Raw genomic sequence first — 17,884 nt, forward strand, 5'->3', positions numbered from 1 at the left:
TACCCTTCATAATTTCAGCATTACTTTTGGGTAACTATTAGAGGCGGTGCAGGGAATTTCCCGGAAATAAATAGACTCTACTCCCTTCAACCTATATTCTTTATTTGCAAACCATATCATACCCTCCAACATTTCTCTAATGAAAATAGAGATACCCTGCCGGAGGTGAGAGTTCACAAGGCCCTCATGCTACCAGTTTGCCACCAGGCCTGTGCGCCTCTTTCCTGGCTCAGATTGGCAGCAGCCACTAAGGAAGCCACCATTGCTGCTTCCCCTTCCTGCATCGTTCTGGCTGCCCAGATTCTGAAGTTTGTGAGTAGCAGCAGGGCTGGGAGCACTAGAGAAGGCAGTGGCGGGGGACTCCTGACAAGAGACCTGGGTGGCGGCAGTGGCTTTCGGGAGCCACACTGGGACTGGAGCTGCCAGAGCCCATCGTGTGCCCAGAGCTGCCCCTCTGCCTTGGGTAGGTGGGGGGTGAGCAGGTGATTGTCCCCCCCAAGCCCAACAACTCATGGGAATCACCCCAAAAGTAAAGCTCAACAACTTCTTGAAATATGGCAATCCTAGCTGGGGGGATTTTCACTGGGATCACAGCTGGGAAAGGAGCATTACACTTCCTCTCCCCATACTTTGGGGTCCCAATCCCAAATGCCTTCCATGCTTGCAGTTAAATAAAATGAACTGTTGATGTCATTGCATGCTACACATTTAATGTTATGGGTAGCTAGGTCCTAAGATTTGCATAGAAGTGACTGAGAGGGTATTCTCCAAGGTGAGCTCAGTTTATTGCCCAAGACAAGACTAAGGAGACTAATTTTGCTCCCCTACAATAGTTTGGTCTGTTGATCTGTTGCCATGACCCAGTTAGAAGAAAAACAACCAGCTTGATCTTTTAATTGGGAAAGAGCTGAGGAGTGTGAGAACCATCGCCTTGTTCTCTGACAGTGACACACAAGAAGTCAGCAACAAGGTTAACAAAAAAAGAGTACTATTTGGAGCGGCTTCATTCCTAGGCTATTAGCTTCGTAAATTAGAATGCAAGGCTCAGTCCTAACCCTTAGTTCTGCGAGATGCCATCTATTTCCCCATGTCTATGCAGTTATAACCTTTTCAAGAAAAAGGGCCACCTCTATAGAATCCTAGCCCAAAGAAAATTCGTATCTCTATTTACATTATCTCAGTGTTGTACTTAATATGCTATGTGCAGTGTCTACATAAGAAGCAGAAATTGCAAAATAATGTACTTCTTTCCTAAAAGAAGTAAGGCACAGAGAGATTATTAGTGTGAGGTGCAGTGCAAGGTCATGCTGACAATCCTGGCATGGGGGAACAGGGATTGCCCAGACATGAGCATGGTAGGACTCAAGGCTACTTATTGACAGATATTTGTTTGTTGTGGTACCTGTGCAATTTGTGCAGTATGTTCATGCCTTGTTCATTCCGTATGCACTGTGTGAGTACAAGAATAATTTTATTTTCATAAGGGAGGAAAATGTGTCATTTTCATTTAGACTTTAAAAATATTTTAAAAATGGATATGCTTTGATTTACATTTATTAAATGATTTAAAATTATGCCTCTTAAATGCTTCATTGATTAAATTGCTGAAAATGCATGGGGAGAAAAAATACTTCTGCTGGCATTTCTGCTAACAACCGTTTGCCACCTCAACTTATAAAAGTACCTGAAGAATCCAGATTGCACTCGTATATTTCTTCAGCTGTCAAAATATTCATTTATAAATATGAATGGGCTTGTTCTGAGAGCTGTGATTGAAATGCAGCTCCATTTTAGCAAACATAATTTTAGTATTCATTTGTTAAACCAAGTTTCTGAATTCTCAAAAAAACGTGTGTAGAAAATGGAGTAGAAACCACTTCACTCTTCCGTGGAAGCAAACACCTGTTTTTTTTAAAGGAGGAAAGATGTATCAGTGGAAAAATAAATGCACTGCTATGTTTTGTTCATCCAATCTATTTGTATTTACAGACTAAAGATCCTTACTGGACTTAGAAGATAGTAATACACAGGAATCATATATATTTAGAAACAAAGATAAACATTGCTTATAAGGAGCAACCTTTACTTTATTTTGCCAAAAGCTCCACTCATATGGAAACTCCAGCACTGGGTTTTCATCTATTCATGTTGTGTGTCTTCTTGTAAAAGTCAATATGTCACTATTTTCTGTATGTCAGTATGAAGGCTGATTGGAGTGTTGACTTTAAAGACAGGTCAAAAAGTCATAGAGAAGAAAAGCAACAACCTTTACTAGAATGGAATGATGCTAAATGTCACAGAACAAAAGATTTAGATGCAATTTGGTGAAGTGACATGCAAAAATGTTTAGACGGCAATGCTTACAGGACATGCTTTAAATCATGTCACACTTGAGGCTAACATTGCTACCCTGCAAAAATCACCCCCAACACTGAATGCACAACTAGGCCATGCACTAATATATAGTGTTGTTAATTGAAGACTTTAAAAAAATCAGCATTCTGTCTATTTATGAAGACTGAAGAAAAGATTGGCAGCACAGAGTCAATGGTATTATGCTTCCAAAGAGTGCGTGGTCCAAGCAAACCAGACCTTTCAATTTGCTTAATCCTCTGTTCAAACCATTCACATCTTGGCTGTGACCCAATAGCAAATTCAACTATTATCTTTCACTACACCTCATTTTTGTCCTTGAAGTTGACTTAGTCCTTTTCAGCAACACCTGAACTGTCACCTGACAGATGGCCAATACAGATACAAGCCATAATTAGAACACTGATCCTTGATCTGTCTGGTTCACTGGGTGGAATCCTGGCATATAGTATTTTAAAACCATTGCAAATCCTTGACCTGCAAATTGAGAATCTCTCCCCCCCCCCCCCCGTTGTGGTTTGATCAATGCCTTCATGCCATTATTTATATTTTTTGGGTTTTTTTGGTCCACTGATACAATTATGTTGAGAATATATTACACTGTGTTTAGAAAATAGAGAAGACAGCTGTTTACTTTTATTATAAGCCTATTCGTAACATGATAATTGTATCCACACATTTGAAGCTACAAATATACATAATAATAAAGGTAAAGGTAAAGGACCCCTGACAGTTAAGTCCAGTCGCGAACGACTCTGGGGTTGCAGCACTCATCTCGCTTTATTGGCCGAGGGAGCCGACGTTTGTCCGCAGACAGTTTTTCCAGGTCATGTAGCCAGCATGACTAAGCAGCTTCTGGCGAAACCAGAGCAGCACACGGAAATGCCGTTTACCTTCCCGCCAGAGTGGTACCTGTTTATCTACTGGCCCAGAAATGGAAACAAGAGGAGCTACCGACAATAGAAGAATGGAGAATGAAGCTGATTGACTATGCAGAGTTGGACAGACTAACCGGAAAAATTAGATATCTTCAAGACCAAAAGTTCATCGAGGACTGGGGGAAATTTGTTGAATATCTGAAAAGAACATGTGATGTGCAAACAACACTGGTGGGGTTTCAAGAAGCACTGTAAAAACAGAGATATATTGTTAAAAACACAAACAGGAGTGGGAGAGAAGTTGAATGGCAATATATATAGAGAAATGCGTAAACTGAGAAGCAAATATGGATGATTCTCAGAGAATCCGAAGGAAGTCCAAAAAGCAACAAATTTATGAAAATTTGTGAAAATTTGATATAATTGTACTTTTCTTGTTGTGTTTTGTATTGGAAAATAATAAAAATTATTTATAAAAAAAAAGAAAAAAAGAAACCAGAGCAGCGCACAGAAACGCCGTTTATGTTCCCGCCGGAGCAACACCTATTTATCTACTTGCCCTTTGATGTGCTTTTGAACAGCTAGGTTGGCAGGAGCTGGGACTGAACAACGGGAGTTTACCCTGTTGCGGGGATTCAAACCACCGACCTTCCAATCAGCAAGCCCAAGGCTTAGTGGTTTACACCATAGTGCCACCCGCATCCCGCATACATTATAATAAGAGAAGATAAAGTGTTGGGATATACTTGGAGCACTGTGTCTAGTTCTGGGTACCACAATTTAAGAAGGATATTGACAAAATGGAGGAGGGCAACCAAGATGATCAAGGCTCTGGAAGCAAAGCCTTAGGAGGCATGGTTGAGGGTGGACACTCCTTCAATGGAGGTTTTCAAGCAGAGTTTAGACATGCATGATCTAGTTGAGATTCCTGCATTGCAGGGGATTGGACTAGATGAACCTCGCTGTACCTTCCAGTGCTATAATTCTAATGTTCTATGGGTTTCTCTGAGCCATGGTGGATAATTTGTTTGTGTGCAAGTGCTAAACAGAGCAAACATAATCTCAGGGTGTTGGCTATTGCATGCCTAAATTTCCAACTCTAGGCCAATGAATCATGAGCCTGAACTGCTGACACGCCCTGCCCCTACAGATCCCTTGTCACCCCAGGGATGCTGCTGTCAGGAGGCCAGGTCTATGGCATTGTCCTCCTTGTTGGTTTCCCATCTAGGCACTAACCTCACCAGACCTGCTTAGTTTTAGCAAAGTTTCCAAATCAGGTGCTCTCTGACCATACCCTTAAATCTAACCATAATAGACTGTTACAGCCAACACATAAAGGAGTCTTGTGTCACCTTAAATACATGAGGGAAGGTTACTAGATGTCTCCGTTTCCCTGGGACACTCCCCAGATTTATAAATCAGTCCCCTGACAAAATCCTCTTTAGTAGGAAGTTGAAAAGTGTCCTCGGATTCATTGAAAAAATCTAGTAACCTTAACTTAAGGTCTCTTGTCTATGAGCTTTATGCCACACAACACACCTGTTGATTCTTAAACTGATATCTGTTAGATAGACCAATGTAAATGTGAATTATGCATTACCATTTGAATGCAGATATTTCAAAGCTAGTTTTCAGAATTCTGGAAAAGTTTAGCTAATTTGGAGAGACAACTGCAATTATGCAAGATATTGTGCTGTGTACTCACATTTTTAAGTGGTATATTTTAAGGAAGAATATGTGCAATGTATTACCATAAATTTAATTTACTTTGTGAAACAAAATGCAAATCAATGTACCTAAAATGTAGGAACTTTATACTTGACTGTGTTGTGCTACTAAAGCTGAGAGTTAACCGACTTAATATGGTAATAGATGCAGGAGTAAACAAATTCAGATACACATTCTGTGCTAGACTCAGAAAGCATAGTTTGATAGCATTGTTTTTCATCCTGCCCATTCTAAGTAGGCTGTATTTTTGCACATGGATTTTTGATAGCCTAACTCTAAAGGGACTGGGATTTGAAAATGCACATTCAAACTTTTAAATAATTTTGGCAGCTCTTCTGCTAAAGGGGGCAAGTATTCAGAAGATCCAGATTGGTGGAGACACTAAGCAATTTAAAAATCTATTAAAAATCATGAGTGTTATTAAATGCAACTATTTAGGCACCCATTCAAAATTTGCCTGCACGGGGAAACTTCACTGAAGGTTTTCCTACATATCGTCCTGCAGACACAGATACAGTTTGGTTTGTTTGTTTTAAATCCATCTTTTATCCTTAGCTGCATTCTCAGAGGTGGCATACAAAATTTAGTCTCAGTAACTCTCACTTTAAGATCTTAACATCATAGAATCATAGAGTTGAAAGAGACCACAAGGGCCATCGAGTCCAACCCCCTGCCAAGCAGGAAACACCATCAGAGCACTCCTGACATATGGTTGTCAAGCCTCTGCTTAAAGACCTCCAAAGAAGGAGACTCCACCACACGCCTTGGCAGCAAATTCCACTGTTGAACAGCTCTTACTGTCAGGGAGTTCTTCCTAATGTTTAGGTGGAATCTTCTTTCTTGTAGTTTGGATCCATTGCTCCGTGTCCGCTTCTCTGGAGCAGCAGAAAATAACCTTTCTCCCTCCTCTATGTGACATCCTTTTATATATTTGAACATGGCTATCATATCACCCCTTAACCTCCTCTTCTCCAGGCTAAACATGCCCAGCTCCCTTAGCCGTTCCTCATAAGGCATCGTTTCCAGGCCTTTGACCATTTTGGTTGCCCTCCTCTGGACACGTTCCAGTTTGTCAGTGTCCTTCTTGAACTGTGGTGCCCAGAACTGGACACAGTACTCCAGGTGAGGTCTGACCAGAGCAGAATACAGTGGCACTAGTACTTCCCTTGATCTAGATGCCATACTCCTATTGATGCAGCCCAGAATTGCATTGGCTTTTTTAGCTGCTGCGTCACACTGTTGGCTCATGTCAAGTTTGTGGTCAACCAAGACTCCTAGATCCTTTTCACATGTACTGCTCTCAAGCCAGGTGTCACCCATCTTATATTTGTGCCTCTCATTTTTTTTGCCCAAGTGCAATACTTTACATTTCTCCCTGTTAAAATTCATCTTGTTTGTTTTGGCCCAGTTCTCTAATCTGTCAAGGTCGTTTTGAAGTGTGATCCTGTCCTCTGGGGTGTTAGCCACCCCTCCCAGTTTGGTGTCATCTGCAAATTTGATCAGGATGCCCTTGAGTCCATCATCCAAGTCGTTGATAAAGATGTTGAATAAGACCGGGCCCAAGACAGAACCCTGTGGCACCCCACTAGTCACTCTTCTAAGGGAAGAGTGAGGGAGCCCCTGAGGGAGCCCCTGTTAGATGATCTATATGGGACTCCCTCTTCCATGAGAGAAATTCCTTGTCAACCTATATAAGAATAAGGGGATGCAAGTTACAGGTTACCCAAAGTTGTCTCTGGAGCCCCAACACCCCCCCCTTTAAAAATAAAATATCTATTCAAGTTGAAGGAGCATATCTTTTTTCAAGAATGGGAAACTAAGGAGGTTTCACATGGTGTTTTGATAAAAAGACACCTCATCACTTTCCCGAATGTATTAGCCCCATAATGTCCAGAATCTCAGGAGGGATTTGTATGTGCCAGTATAAAAGTGTCCCATCTTCATACTTTTCTAGAAATTAGAATGCTTTGGATAAGGTGTATAAAATTAGAGCTAACCTAAACTGTTTTGGTACTCCTTGAGTAAGTGAGTGAGAGAGTGAGCAACTAAAGGAAGAATAGTCCTAGGTTGGTATTCAAGAACACCAAAGGAGCAATCCTACATCCATCCGTTCTGCCCCATATGGGACCCCCCAAAATCAGATATGTTTTTGGATCCAAATGTGAATCCTCTTCACTGCTCCCCACCCTCCCAAACTTGGCTCACAACCTGATCCTAGTTGCTGCTTCTTGGGATGTGAGTCATTTTTGAATGTTAACTGTGTCAATGTAGATATTTTATTACATATAATAAGAATGTAAGACTATCACCACTGTTCTCATTGACTGTTTCCCAAGTGTATTAGGGCAGCTTTGGGGCAAGGTTTCTCTGAGAACAATGTTAGGGGAGCAGGGAGGAAAGCGAGCAAGGGCAAGTTAACATGACAAGTTAAATCAAGTGGCGATTCACAGGAGAAAAGGGGGCACATGGAATGGATTGGGAGTAAAGAGGACATCTGAAGGACTAAGAGGTATTGTGCGAAGGAGGGAGAGGTGGTTGGGTGTGACAGCTGGAAAGGATGAGGAACTAAGGAGAAGAAAGCTGGCAGTGGGTGGGATGGAATGGGGTGTCTGCAGTGCTGCCAAGGAGCAAGACAGAACATTTAAAAGAATGGAGGGGACTATGGGTCAGAGCAAGGGAGGAACTTTTACATCCCTGCATTTTGACCCTGTGTGACCCGGTTTTCTCTGTGCTGGCTATTACTATAAATGGTATGTCTGGCAAGAGGAGTGAGAATGTCCCTTAGAATCATATTACAGAGGTACCTTGGGTTACAGACGATTCAGGTTACAAATGCTTCAGGTTACAGACTCCGCTAACCCAGAAATAGTACCTCAGGTTAAGAACTTTGCTTCAGGATGAGAACAGAAATTGTGTGGCTGCAGCAGGAGGCCCCATTAGCTAAAGTGGTACCTCAGGTTAAGAACAGTTTCAGGTTAAGAACGGATCTCTGGAACAAATTAAGTTCTTAACCCGAGGTACCACTGTATCAGGGTCAGGTCAGCCATCTGTGTGTATGACAAGTGGAAAGTAAGAGGAACTGAATTCAGTCCTGTCTTCCCTTCTTTCAAACATATGATTCATTCTATTGATAATTGCTTCTGCACCTGTATATCCATAGATTGGTGAAGTAGCATATATACGAATTATAGAAAGAGTATATCATACATATATTATTTCTCCCACACCCATTATTCTTGCCTTTGATTGCCTTGAAAAGAAACTTTTCACAGCCTCCGCTAAAGTTCTAAGAGCTGTTTAAAGTCACCTTTTTTTTCCAAGAGAAAAATTAAATGAGGAACTATTTCAAAGCATCGTATTTCAAAGGACTACTGCTAACGAAAACTTCCAATGTCTACAAAAATTTACATTTGAATATGTCGTTGCAAAGATGGCAAAACCTACAAGCAAATAAACAACAACCATGATTTGGTCCAAGAAGAGTATCTGAAAGAATTTGCTTCCATTTTCCAGCATAGTGATGTTAAGTCCTCATCAAAGTAGCTTTGATATACATGCAGGCGTTAAATTTCTTTGAGGGGCACTAGATCAAACTCTTCAATAGTTGTTTTCAGTATTGCTTAGAATCAACAGTGAACCTGTTTTATAATTATTTAATAGTAATGAACTACCTCCAACATTTGGCATTTTAATCACTTTGGGGCAATTTGTTTTTTTGTTTTTTTGTTTAAATTTTATTGGTTTTCCAACACAAATTAAAAACAAAACAATACACAATACATAGACAAACAAACAAACATATAAACACGTATAATTTCAAAACCTCTTTTTCATAAACCTTAATTCCCAGACTTCCCCTTGCCTCCCCTTTTCTGCATTATTGTTTTAAAATTTCTTCAGCAACCCCTCACTTCAATTAACTAATTACTCATTTTCTTTTTTGCCTTCTTCTCTTACTTAATCAATTACAGCTGTAATTCTATATTTTCCTTTCCCTTGACATTTTAGCACTCATCAATTTTACAACAGTTCTTAAGATATACTTTAAATTTCTTCCAATCTTCTTCCACCGTCTCTTTTCCTTGGTCACGTGACTACTTTGGGGCAATTTGTTCCCCACACTATAGAGATATCATCTGCAATACTATGGGATAGGTGATCCACATTGGAATCCCCTATTCCAGCTGTACCTGTCTCAGTATGCTAAAACTGCCACACGACCAGCTCATTTCTTCTGATACTCCCAGCTGCAGGCATTAAAACTGCAAAATGGAAATTATACTACAAAGAAGCAACCACACCACAGCACACGTAGAAATCTTGTTGGAGTTTGGTATATATATTGCAGCAGGCTGCAGACATAAATAGCCTGATAAGATTAAGGTTGCAAAAAAGAAAAGAAAAGCAACTTAAGATTTATCACTCCTGGAAAACAGAGCTATTTTGAGTACAACCTTCCATGCAGCCAACATGGAGTCATGAGTTTAATGTAAGCAAGGTCTAACTCTAACCTACTTGGAGAAGAAGCAAGAAAGGAGAAAAAGCCTGAGAAACAGTGTTACCTACAAGTAATCTACTCAAGAAGGAATCAGCAAAGGAAGAATAGTTTTCCCTTTTGTCTGTTGCTCCCCTCCCCATCAGTTCAGGTTATTGCAAGTGTTGTTTGTCTCCCAACAAATCTGGCCTTAGAGTGCATTTATACAATGATTTATGTCACTGAATGGTGCTTATGATCCTCCTTCAATCAGCTCCCTATTTGTTTACTTACTGATTTATTTCCTTACTGAAGGGTTTTAGAACTAACCTGGACAGATTTAAAAGGGAAGTAGAACAATTCATGGAGGATAAGGCTGAGAATGGCTACTAGTCGTGATGGCTGCGTGCTATCTTTAGGAAATGAAGCCATATGCCTCTGCCACTTGCTGGGTATTTGACTTATCAAAGAATCATAGAAATGTAGATTTGGAAGAGACCCAGAGGGTCATGTAGTGTAGTCCAACCCCCTGCAATGCAGTAATCACAGCAAATGAATCCCTGACAGATGGCCATCCAACCTGTTTAAAAACCTCCAATGAAGGCGAGTCCATCACCTTCGAAGGGAGTCTGTTCCAGTGTTGATCAGCTCTTACGGTCAGAAAGTATTTCTTAATGTTTAGTTGGAATCTCCTTTCTTCTATTTGTGTTCTGCTTGTGGGCTTCCAAATGACACCTTTCTGGATGCTGTGGGAACAGAATGCTAGACAAGGTAGACCAGGGCCAGATTAAGACCTTTAGAGGCCATAAGCACTTAAAAGATTTGGGTGTCCCGTATATATCAAATTCAAAATATAAACAATAATAAATCATAAAATAAAATTCTATTTTTCAAAATGAAACAATACCTACAACAAGATGGTAAGTAATGCATATTTTTGTATACTTCCACTTTATATTTGAAAAAAAATTCTTCCATTTCTTCTAATTGCAAAGTCTTTGATCTGATCCTCAAAACTAACCTTACATAACACAGCTACTTCTATACTTAGTAGAGATAAGGCACCTGGCCTGTCTTGTTGCATAGTTGTTTTGTTGGAATTTTTTTTAGCATACGTCAACTGAGAAAATGAATGTTCAGCTGAGCAATTTGTGACCATTAATGTTAACATTCTGGCAATGGAACATTTCTGTAGCTCCCCTTCCCTTGATACCCTAAGGACGCTAAGGTTTTTGCTAACGTTATCCAGCCCTTAGACAGGCCTTTGGTCTGATCCACCAGAACTCCTCTTAGGTTCTGATGTATCCTACCTTTGTCTCATACTGTGCCCTAAATGGTTCAGTACATATTAAAACAACTGACATCAATCATTAATTTACATAATATTATGTTGCCTAAGAAAACAGAAAGAGCTAAAAATAAGGTTTTAAAAAGAAGAATCAGATAGCATTTTAGATGGTTGCTGAGCAATAGTAAAGTGGGGAAGAGATGGATTTCCTGGGAGAGGAATTCTACCACCTAGGTGCCACCACAAAGAAGGTCCCCTCACATATTCCCACCAGAAATACTTTAGATAAAGGAATGGGGAATGCAGGTGAGTCTCTCCCGCTTACCTCAGAAAACAGACTATTAGTGTGCTAAAGGTAACAATGAGCACTTGGAATTTTCCACAGAAGTTAATCAGGAGCAACCAGAAACAGCTTTCCAGGTCAGGTGGTCCTATTTTCCATCAAGGTTGCTGTTGCTTAGTGGGAGGTAAGTAGCTCAGCAAATACACCAGTGAAGCCAATCCAGTGCTGCTGCTGCTGTGTCTGCACCACACTGGCCCCCTTGGCTTCTCACTCCTCTCAGTAAGCAATAGCAATCCCTCCTCCCGACTTCCAGCCCTGGAAAGCTAGCATAGCAGCTTTGACTCGTTCAGCAAGCCACTTCTGAAAAGTGAAATTGAAGCTGCAAAGGAAATATGTGACTGCCCTGCTCAGAATTCTTTACTGCAGCAATATGTAATAATTCAATTTTTCGTTTGCTTCTAAAACATAAAAAGGTAAAGGTAAAGGGCCCCTGACAGTTAAGTCCAGTCGCGAACAACTCTGGGGTTGCGGCGCTCATCTCACTTTACTGGCTGAGGGAGCCGGCATTTGTCCGCTCTGCAGACAGTTTTTCTGGGTCATGGCAAAACCAGAGCAGTGCACGGAAATGCCGTTTACCTTCCCACCGGAGCGGTACCTATTTATTTATTTACTTGCACTTTGGCATGCTTTCAAACCCCATGTAAATTGTGCTGCAGTATCCACTTTTGAGGTAACTAAAGTATGAGCTTCTCAAGGAACAGATGCAGTTGGACAAAAGCTCTCCTGGACACTCTTACCATCTGTATGCCTCCTGCACCAAAGCTGGGCCAAGGAGCATGCCCATACAGCATGCCTGATTCTTCAGGGACAGTGCACCCCATTCTAAACAGGCTGTCATCTAGTTTCCCACATGTCTACCAGTGCCACGTTTGCCTCATGTGGATTCAACTTTATTATTATTAATAGCCCATATCCAGTCCTTCACTGTTTTCAGGCACTGCTTTAGAAATTGCATAACCACCCTGTCATCGGATGGGAAGGCGGAACAGAACTATTGCTGAAGGAAGAGACCACGTGCTGCTGTTACCGAATGCCACATTTCTGAATGATACGTTTTTCATATATTAAAGGGGGCAAGACTGAAACCTGCCAGATATTGCAACCCAATGAGCATGGCTTAAGCAAAGCCCATTGATGCCTGGACCATCCTTTGAAACTTACTCTCCAAGAGGGTGTGGGACCACTTTCTCCCCAGAAAAGAAGTGAATATTGTGGAAACTGGGCTTTCTCACAACCTGCTGTTCACTTGGAGCACCTAATTCCTTCTCCTTTCTCTTTCTTCCTCCTTTGCATCTCCTTGTCAACACACCTGAGATAGGAAAGGAGAGGGCATCAAAGCTTTAGTAACACAGGATTGCAACATGCTCTGCTGACATGCAGCTTTCACCAACCTGGTCCCCTTAAATGCTTCGGACTACAAGTCCCATCATCCCTAACTGTTGGTCATACTAGCTCAGACTGATGGGAGCTGTGGTCCAAATGATGTGGAAGGAAACAAGTTAGAGAAAATGAAGATAGAACAAGCCACTGAGGCTTTGACTGCTCTATCGCTTTCGAAGGCCAAGCAAACCTTATTTGGAAATATTTTCCCCCTCTAAAAAATTAATGTGCATATAACTTACACTATTGAATCTGTCCAAAATGACTATATATCAATATTAATGCTTTTTGATTGTTATTTTCCAGGTACTTTCATATAACCTGTCTTTCCACAGAGGGCTCATATAAAGTCTTATTTTTGTCATTTTCTAAGAAGTTCTAGTGCTGATTCATCTTCTTTAAATCTTCTTTTCAACAGATCTTTGGAATTAAGACAAATGTTACAAATAAGGGATTAAACTAACAATTTATTTTAGTCTTCAGGGTTTTCCTCCTCCCTCCTCCTTGTTGGTTTGGTCTTTTTTGCTGATTCCCTCAGCGTTTGAAGATTACCAAGCTGCACTTGCAAAGGCTTCCGTTGTCTTTTAAATCTTTTCCTCTCATCTCATCTGCATTAAAAATTTAAACTTCCAACATTTAATAATGATGAAGAAGATTAACACTGGAGCATAAAGTGTGCAAGGAAATGTGTTTCCATTGTAGCCACTGATGGGCTAATAGTTCTAAAGGATATTTAAGCCATCATTTTTAATCACTGGGTTTTTAGAATATGTTCCTCCTATTTGTCACTTACATCATACTTTTGATGAAAAGAGACTTTCCTGTCATCTCATTCATCCTCACAACAAATCTACCAGACAATTTGTTTTCAATGCTATTTGTGATTAAGCCAACACTGACAGTTTTGAGCCAAGGCCTCCCACCTGCAGTGAGTCCCATGTGTGAACTGACATTTAAAATTGGACCAGTCCAAAAACTTGCCCAAAAGTTGTTGGCCTGTGGCGTGGTAGAGAGGGCGCCAGACTTTTAAATCCTTTGATCTTCTACTTTCCTATATATACACATAGCCTGGTATTGAAATGCTGATAAGTCTGTGGTAAACTATCCTGTTGTGAAAGCAGGAAGGGACAATGGACAAGCAACTGCTAATCCCCACCCCCTGCCCTCTAATGGCTGTTGGAGAAAGAAGGCTGAGTTTTTCCATTGCCAAAACATACAGTATGAGCATCAAGGTTTATAATTTGGTAAGAGAAAATACTTGAAATTTGTCAATTGCTTAGGAACTGCTTTTGTCCCTGCTTAAATCCACTTTTGTTCTGAGTGGTGATCTGTGGGGATGATCCGATTATTTTGATAAGTAAGGCAGGCATCTTTGTCCCTCCAAAAATATTCTGTTGGCAGAAGAACAGGCGAATACACAAAATTAAAATGTTCCCTAGACTAGCACTGAAGAACTACAAAGAGGGATAAAAACCAAAATAAACAAGAGCTTGGAGAAATAATAACCTAAACATTGGGCAATGTGCTGCTGCTGTGAAAGAGGAACTGAGCCTATGAACAGATGAAGGCTTAGAGGATACAGTAGCCAGGAAGCTAGACAAGAAGTGTATGGTATCTCCTAATCAAAAACACAACAACAACAGGAAACTGGTCTCCTCTCAGATACTATCAAGTCCTGGGCTACCTAGTGACTGAACAATATATAATGCTATAACTGTATGACAGTAGTCACACTGCTGCTTCTCTTCTTTGCTCCTGTTGAGGCTTCCTCCTTTGGGGCAAATGAACAGTGAAAGCTATGAGAGTGAGACGCCTTTTAGAGTTGGACTAGAAAAAACAAGAAATGAAGAGGTACGACCAGCTTCAGAGAGGCAATAGAATAGTACAGGCTGGAAGGTTAAATCACAATGAAGGTCTCTTACTTTAAAGCACAGTAAAACAATTGTTGTTAGCTTATAACATAACACAAAGGAAAACAGAAACAAGGGGTTGGGGCAGCAGGAACTTGGACTTGGCAATGGGCACTCCACTGAGATGTGCCACACATCAGCAGGTGCCCAAGGATACAAATCCTTGGCACCAGCCTTGGTGCTAGCCAAAGCCTTTCTGCTTCTGTCTTCCACTAGCGCCAGCACTTTCAGAAGGCCTCATGTACTGTTCGGACACCTACCTTTACGTTCCTCTCATGGGGCCACTTAACACACATCTCTTCATGGTGCTGCATGGCAGGACCAGCCCTTAGTATTGGTCAATCTAACCAATATTGTCTATTCTGGCTGGTGGAAGTTCTCCAAAACCTCAAGAACACCTCTTGGACATCCTTGCTACCTCAAATTCTGTTTTTAATCAGAAATTCTAGGGACTGAGCCTTAAGTCTTTCTGTGAGAGAGGGGGATATTATTTTGTTTTTGTTTTAAATATCTATTTTGTGCTTTTATCCTGTATTTTATCTTGTGAACTGCCCTGAGATCTTCAGATGAAGGGTGTTTTGTTTGTTTGTTAGTAGTATTAGTAGAATGGAAACCATGTGCTTTAGAACTATAAGCCCTCCCATTCAAATGTGATTGCAATGTTCAAAATAGGCATATAAGACAGGAGTTGGGATGTATTCCCTTATTGGTAACCTTCCATGGGGTATGTGCAAGCAGTGGCAAGAGGCAAAACTGGGCAGAACACCTGATGATTGATGGCTTTGGACGGTGGCTACATTTCCACCATGCAAAAGTTATGGTGTTTCTGCAAACACACTCCACATTCCTATCTCTCCAGTTGTCACATCTAGGTAAGCATTATTGCAGTTCAAGGAAAGATTTCAGCCAAGCAAGAGCACTCATAGAGGATCCAAAGCAGGGCCTGGGAAGAGACCTGAGGGCCAGTTAGAGTTATCTTAGGAAGAGAGAGAAGGAGGACAGAAATCTCACACTGAATAAGAAGATCTTAGTATTTTTATTCTTGGTGTAGATTTAAGTTTGAACACCAGATGCTGACCATAAACTGCCTCAGTTTAATTTTAGGGGGATTGTTTAATTTGAACTTATATGAAATTTTGAATCTCACTTGTTTCCTAGCTGGTACTTCTATTTCATAATTTATGGAGCATTCGATATTAAATTTAGCCCCCAGGTGCTCAGGAAGGACTACATTTACAGGAAAATGATCATGGTCCAAAATATATATACTCTTGAGTAGCCAAACTAAAACCAATACAAGTTTTCCTGAGGATTACTGCATTCCATGGAAATATCCAAAAATGAATATTAACCTTCCAAGAAAAGGGATGGGTAAAGGTGTTATTATATATCCCAAAATGTGATTTAGCTTTTTCAGATTTGGAGCTGAATTATACAATGCAACATTTCATACATTCTTGCAGAACCTCATATCTTTTACATACATTTTTAATATAGTGACACTTCATAATTTTCCTCACAGTGCCATTATTACTTTATGCCTCCATTTCAGAGGAATATTGGACCAGTTATTCAAGAAAGTACATGTAGGTGACAATATTTTATGCTATTAAATGTCATGATCCCAAGTACTCTGGGCAGCAATAAACTATGTTTACACATAAACTGAAATTAATGAACATGACATTAATTGCAACAGGTCTACTGAGAAAAACTTGGTTGAATGCCACCTTCTTTCTATTGAGTAGGTAGCATTCTTTTTCAATGGAGTTTTCTTTTAAATGGTTGTGCTTAGGACTGTAGCTTATACATTGTATAAACACTTTGGGGACAAAATACATGTTACAAAGAAGACACCTGGCAATCTGCCAACTTTTTAAAAAATCTGAAAAGCAATTGCATGAAGCTGCTACCACAAGCAGAGAAATGATGCAAGTTAGTGGGACTCCTTAACCCTTCATTTCCTGTTAAAGTTGTTTAGCTCAAGTTGTCTTCACCAACCTATTCCCCCCCAACCCCCAGAAGCTAGAAGTTATGAGATCACCCTACGTTTTACATGATAAGTAATAAAGCAGTAGGAGAAGGCAAGGGTTAAGCAGCAAAAATGGAAAGGATCAACCAGTCTCCCCCATCAGTATTCTTTATTCTGAATCACAGCCCAAGGCTGTCTTTCAGGGTTTTTGTTTTTTTTTAAAAAAGTCAAAATATTACACTCCTTGTGTGTCTTCTATGTAATATCTGTATTTACCATTATATTCCCTGCTCTCTGTTATAATCTGCAAGGTTGTGCTCTATGTGTAGTGGAAAGTATAGGGTTTGTGTCCTAACTTTCTGTTTCTCAAATAAATGTTGAAAGGGTGCTGCTTCTGTTCTGGCCCACTTCTCTGTTCTATCACGGATGACTATGCATGCCTATTATACTCTGGAGGTAGTAAATTCCAGCTAATTAAACATTTATCACAACCCCCGATGTTAAATTAAACCATCTCCTGTGTGCTTTTCTTGACCTGCATATCAAAGAGAGTGCTGATAGGGCTAGTTTCTCACCCCCAAACCAGATTTGACACAATTTTCTGTAGATCATTTGCCGTGTACTGAACACAGACCTAGAGGGAGATTGTGGACTTGCAGAAATCATTATATATTATTGCCATTGTTATCATTATTACAGTGGGTTACAGCAATGCAAAATGTAAAAATACAATATTAAAATAAGTTAAAACAATTACAGTCCTAGTGCCCTTCTTATCAGGAAAGGATGTTCCATGTTACTGAAGGCGTCTCTGTCAATGCCTGTCATTCAGGCTTCCCTGCCCAGGCCAAGAGACATTTGGCAATCAATATTGTTATTGTTTTTGTTGTTATAGTATGATATAAGCCATGTGGTCCCCAATTGGCTTACATCATACCTTCATAGCTATAGAAACCTGATCATTTCTAAATCAGATAACTATATGCAATCAAAATCTGTATGGGATAAACAGACAGGACATTTGAAAGTACAAGCCCCAATCTGCGTGGGGATTGAGTCCTGGGTCATCATGTGTGACAGTGGAGTGGGCATAAGCCTGTTCCACCTGTTATGCCCCCTTTGCCAGCCACTTCTGAGTTGCCACAATGCACACAAGCATGGTTGCGCATCAGTTGGATACACATAAATTGGCCATTGTCTGTATAGTGATCCTATAGAATGTAGGTGTAAATCATGCTGGTTCCAAAATCCATTCAGGAGTGGGGCTACTGCTGGCCCGACAGGCCAAAGCCTAGCAGAGGGAAAACAAGCCTTTATAATAGATTTAGTGCAGGCATAGGCAAACTCGGCCCTCCAGATGTTTTGGGACTACAACTCCCATCATCTCTGACCACTGGTCCTGTTAGCTAGGGAGAATGGGAGTTGTAGTCCCAAAACATCTGGAGAGCCGAGTTTGCCTAGGCCTGATTTAGCGTCTTAATGTCTTTCCCCCCATAAACTAGGGTTGTTGATGATAATTAATAATAATAATAATAATA

At 40.5% G+C, this 17,884-nt stretch overlaps 1 long non-coding RNA gene across 1 annotated transcript; it reads right to left on the reverse strand.

Annotated features, from left to right (window-relative positions):
• Positions 1-12,980: 12,980 nt before the first annotated feature.
• LOC309363151 lies at positions 12,981-17,375 on the reverse strand. The gene is made up of 3 exons (XR_014165279.1): positions 17,284-17,375; positions 17,104-17,184; positions 12,981-13,072 (listed from the first exon to the last, which is right to left on the reverse strand). It is a non-coding gene; the product is annotated as an uncharacterized lncRNA (long non-coding RNA).
• Between the last annotated feature and the right edge of the window lie 509 nt (positions 17,376-17,884).

The sequence above is a fragment of the Podarcis melisellensis genome, assembly GCF_964234715.1.
Source record: "Podarcis melisellensis genome assembly, chromosome: 2".
Taxonomy (NCBI): domain Eukaryota; kingdom Metazoa; phylum Chordata; class Lepidosauria; order Squamata; family Lacertidae; genus Podarcis; species Podarcis melisellensis.